The sequence below is a fragment of the Lolium perenne genome, chromosome 7 (assembly GCF_019359855.2).
Source record: "Lolium perenne isolate Kyuss_39 chromosome 7, Kyuss_2.0, whole genome shotgun sequence".
NCBI classification, from domain to species: Eukaryota; Viridiplantae; Streptophyta; class Magnoliopsida; order Poales; family Poaceae; genus Lolium; species Lolium perenne.
The window spans coordinates 177477257-177482746 of NC_067250.2; the positions used below are offsets into that span (position 1 = coordinate 177477257).

Below are 5490 nucleotides of genomic sequence, written 5' to 3' on the forward strand. Positions count from 1 at the left end.
GTCAAATTATCCAAGACAATATGAGGCATTTTCTGTTTCCAGCCAAATAATAACAAGTGCTGTAGCTTCCAACTTTTGTCATTGAACATTAAAAGTAAAACGAAGAACACAAGTGTTCATATGAAAAAGCGGAGCGTGTCTCTCTCCCAAACAAGGATTGCTAGGATCCGAATTTATTCAAACACAAACAAAAATAAAAGCACACAGACGCTCCAAGTAAAGTACATAAGATGTGACCGAATGAAAATATAGTTTCAATAGAAGAAACCTGATAAATTGTTGATGAAGAAGGGGATGCCTTAGGCATCCCCAAGCTTAGACGCTTGAGTCTTCTTGAAATATGCAGGGAAGAACCACGGGGGCATCCCCAAGCTTAGACTTTTCACTCTTCTTGATCATATATCATCCTCCTCTCTTGACCCTTGAAAACCACTACAAGAAATGTGTTAACTAGTGACCTTCTTACAGTGACCACAGATAAACTGGTCATAACTGTATGACCATTTCGCAGCAAATGGTCGTATGCCGTTTAGGAGGGTCCAAACCCCAAATATTCACGACCATTTTGGTCAGAAAGGTCATGATTTTTCATACCCTAATTGGTCATAGAGGAGACGATACCGTTTAGAACCTTATCTTTAGCTGACTACGACCAAGTAAAATGGTCGTGATGGCTAATTTCTAAAGGTTCTTAAAACAACTACCCACCTAAGCAATTTCATCCATATGTCAAATTTAGATAGCACTGTGTTTAAAGCAACTACCAAGAGATAATATCTATACATGCAAAATCTGCGGACATCTACCACCACTTTGTGTTAGCAAACACGAGTGGGCTCTATTCATTCCTAACGCACATTAAGATTTCAGTTGTATTTTTTCTAAAGCCCAATCTTTTAGTTGCATTTTTCTAAGGCCCGCATTTTTCAGTGGTACGGAACCAATTTCCTCTTAATATACTTTGTAAATAACCAGAAAAAACTAAGCTATATTTTCTCATATACTCGTATATGGTATCAATCAAATAAGTTACCAAACCAGCAAACTAGAGACTGTACAGTGGGGTCAAGAAGTGAAAGATTCCAGCTGCACACACTCTTTGACGAGGTGGGAAAGTGAAAATGAAAAAAGAGGTCTGGAGGAAAAAAAATTCGGAAACGAGCGCGACTGGAGTCTTTTGTCCCGCCACTGCCCTTTGCCCTCCCTATTATCCCATCCCGAAACCAGTCCACCAAACCCTAGTTTCCCTCCCTCGCGCCACCACCACCTCCCTCTCTCCTCTCCTTCCCTCGCGCCGCCGCGAGGTGCCAATCGATACGAGCCCGACGACGCGAGATCCGCAGCCCATCTTCCCCATCTTCCTCTCCCTCTCTTTAGACGTTGTGCTCTCGCGGCATCACATCAATCCATGGCCAGAAACGCCAGATCCGCCGTCCTGGCCGCGCGTTCCTGTGCCACAGTGATGGGAGCTGCCGACTCCTCCGGCTGCGTGTTCATCTTCAGCGTACGCAGGAGCAAGGTTCAGCCTGCCATGGCCGCCGCACCCTGCTCGTGGACCACGAGCCTGGCAGCATGGACCCGGTGCGCTCGAGGCTCTTCGGCCAGATCTTCCGCCCCGACAACTTCGTCTTCAGCCAGTCCGGCGCCGGGAACAACTGGGCCAAGGGCCACTACACCGAGGGTGCTGAGCTCATCGACTCCGTCTTGACGTCGTCTGCCAGGAGGTCGAGAACTGCGACTCTCTCCAGGGTAATATTTCCGCCTTGTCTCGTCTGCATCTCATTTATATATGTGATTGATGCATGGACGTTAGATCTAGGTTGAGCCATTCGTCACGGAGTGAGATCCATTCCGGTTAATTGATCTTAAGAGTGGTAGATGGTTGGATAGAAGTTGTCCTGTTTGTGATTAGCCTTTTGTCTTCACAGCGGTGGAACATGAAGGGATCAATTGATCTTCAGAGTGGTAGATGGTTGGATAGAAGTTGTGCTGTGTTTGATTAGCCTTTTGTCTTTACAGCGGTGGAACTTGAAGGAATCATGTGCATATGTTAGTTAAGATCAATTTCAATGGTATGTTCAGATCATTGCATGTTTTTCTGGATAAGCACCTAGCTTCAACAACAGAATTGTCGGCAGTAATTATATTTAATAAAATAGGTAGTGTTGGATTTGTCTGCTATGATATTTTACTTTGCACTTGATATTGCCTTGTTAAAAAACTAAATTCTGTTTCATAAAATAGACTGAATTATTTGGTAAATATTAGAGAAAATGGAGTCCTTGTCTTCCTGATTAAAAAAACACTAAGCTTCATAATTAAACACCACATTTAATTTGTACTGGGTTGACTGAACCATTCATGAAGGCTTGACTGAGCACAGTTGGGTGCTGTACATCGCTGGTGTTTGTTCATGTAGATCAATGTATGGTGTTGGCAAATAATACAACACATTTATTTGTACTGGAGAATACTTGTGCTACATGAATGGCTTTGCGGGAACCTAAGTTCTAGTTCTGCTCCACGCCATTTATATTGTACACCACTAGGGAGCCTAAGTTATAGTTTCCCTGAAGACAAATTGCATTTTGAACTCCTAATGATGTAGCATTACATTTTATTTCCTGCAGTTGTCGGAGCCGTAGTCGAAGCAAGAGAGCGACAGTAAGTGCTATTCAGAAAGTATGCAACTACTAACGTTTCACTTGTTTTCCTGTGTTGGAATCTGGAAGATGTTTTTCTGACCACTTTGTCCATAAATGTTGATTGTTGGAATACAGAACATGATAGAGAACCTTCTTTCGAAGGAGGTGGAGCATATTGGTTTACTGATTTGATGACTCTGAATGATCTTTACATCCTCCCTGTGTTGACATCAATGGCATACGCTGCGGAGGTGCGCATCTGTTCTGACTAGCACTTACTATCGCTCTCTTGTTGTCCAGCTGGGTATTTGCGTATCAGTACTCTGTTTTTCTTTTCTTGCTTTACATTCGTAGTATGACAGATCCAAAACCTTGATCATGTGTTCATAATATTTTCGTATTTCCCTATAACATTGTACCCAAGGTGACTAGAGAACCTGATGTCTTTTCTCATAGAAAAAATTGAAAACCATCTTATTTAATTTGTTGATGTACCATCGTGCTAAGAGCTAATCTGATGTACCGACGTGCTAAGAGCTAATTTGTGTGGTCAAATCGTTCTATGACGGCAAGATCAACCTAAAGCGGCATGTTTCTTCTGTGCGGTGTAGTTACAGTTTTGGCCTTTGGGATATCAGTAGATGTGCCTGCGAATAGAAAATTGTTTCGTGTAGTATAGTTTCATGTTTGCCAGAACATCTGTAACATAGCAACTAGACTAGAGGTCTCCCATTCCAAGCTTGGAGTTGAAGTCAGCAAGATAGCCTCGATTTAGATTACTAAATACTTTTTCAGTATAGTGTTAAATCTATCCATGTGTGTATCCATTAGTCTTGTTACCTCATCTTAAATTATCATCATCTCAAGTAGTGTAGCTTGCTAATCCTGCAAAGCAAAAATGCATGCATGTACATGATCTATACTGTACCTAATATATTTTACTGTCGAAATTTCATCGCAAGTCATAAGTATGTTGTAGTGCCATATGCTTGGTATCCTACTGAAGTTAAGAGTTATAGCATGAACTGCTGGTATAACCAAACACATTAGCATAGTAGCCTCACCTGTGTTATTAACTTAAGTTAAATATTATTCAGTACACTGCATCCATTAGTTTGTCTTACAAGGTTGCATAAAATAAAGAATTATATTTTTTAATCAATAGTGAATTTTTCATGCCTCACCTGTGTTATTAACAAGACTTTTCATTTCAATGGAACCTTCTAAGCAGATCCACAAGCAAAGAGAGAGAGAGAGGCCATTGTGGTAGCTCATGGCCTCCCTGGCGCTAGATACGTCTGCCCCGGCGTCGCTGCAGCTGGAGCTGCCTGCTTGAACTGATTTATGCCTCCCTGTAGATGGATGATGTGGGGCCTGGAGGGGACGATGACACAGCGAACTATCTGCCCTGTCTACTTGGATCTCTGAACAAGCGACGACGACAACCACATCAGGTAAGAACTCACTCAATCGCATGAAGTCTACTGCCATTTGGTTATCTTGAAATAAGCATATTATCTCCCTGTGATTGAAAAAATAGCATGCTAGTGTAGGTTGTTTATTCCTGTATGTGAGGGATGGCTCTTGACTAATATAACATCCTAACTTAATTGCTGATTGAGGACACATTAGTCAATCTGAATAACTTCGACATAGTTTCTATTTTATCATGGTTCCTTTTCTGTTGCTTCTGTCATTGTCTCTTGTTTTTGTTTTGTTTCATTCTCCATTTTCAACAATATCACAGCATTATCCTTTTAGTGAATAACCATTATTATTTAAGATCATCAATTGAGGCAGTGATGTTGTAAACGGTCCTGGTTACTTGTTGCTTCTTCAACATTTGCTAGCAAATTGAAGTACTCTTCATATGTGTGCTTGAGCTTTATTTGGATGTCCAGAAACATGAGCATTTGCACAGCTTACTGCCAACAAGTTTACTGTTATTTGTGTACATTCTTTCTAGAGCTCATTATGACTCGCTTGCTCTTTTGTTGATACCAGGTAATGAGTGGTGTTCCTCTCTCTTACAAGAGCTCCAGGCTGATGTTCAACGAAGCCAGTAGCCCCACCCAGCAAAAATGATGTACTTTCAGCTCTAGATTTCAGAGCTAGCAGCAGTACTGTGATTGATTTTTTCATTTGTTTGCCTTGTCCATTTGAAATATTGGTTATTTACTGTAATATTGAAAGAAACTTAAGCCTATCAGCTTTTGATTTATGAGAATTTGAAATCTGATGACGATATTGTATAAAATAGAATGCTGATGTGTGGAGCCAGTCCGAAATTTACAACATCTGTTTAGGCCCAGTAACTGACATTGACAACAAGGAACCATCCTGCTGTAAATTGAAAAGAAAATAACGAGAATGTGGCAAAAAAGATGCAATGGCCCAAATATATTGGCTGAAGTTTTGGGCTTGGCCCACTAAATTAATGGACTGTAAAAGACAACGCTGAGACAAGGAAAAGGCTGAAATTGTTGGGCTCGGCCCATGTAGATGCCAAACTGGTCTGGGCTGATTTTGATCCACAACCATTTGGTTTGGTCACATTTTTGCCACGTAGGACTTGCCACGTTGGATTTGATGTGGATAGAGCAGATTGCCCGTGACCGAAAATTTGGTCATAGAATCTATGACCAACTATTCTGGTCATAGACCTCTACGACCATTCAAAAAGAAAGGTCATTGTGAGCCGTCAGTGACGCTCAACTGGCGACCAACAGTTTTTGGTCATATCGTGGTCATAAATGGCGCACAATGACCTTTCGGTGACCAATATGGAGGGTCGTGAGTTAACATATTTGTTGTAGTGAACTTCCTTCACACCAAACTTCTCATC

The 5490-nt window shown here is 41.4% G+C and overlaps 1 long non-coding RNA gene across 1 annotated transcript; it reads left to right on the top strand.

Annotated features, from left to right (window-relative positions):
- Window positions 1-1224: 1224 nt before the first annotated feature.
- LOC127314783 (uncharacterized) lies at window positions 1225-4866 on the top strand. The gene is made up of 5 exons (XR_007859904.2): window positions 1225-1749; window positions 2631-2682; window positions 2781-2896; window positions 3877-4099; window positions 4650-4866. It is a non-coding gene; the product is annotated as an uncharacterized lncRNA (long non-coding RNA).
- The last annotated feature ends 624 nt before the right edge of the window (window positions 4867-5490 follow it).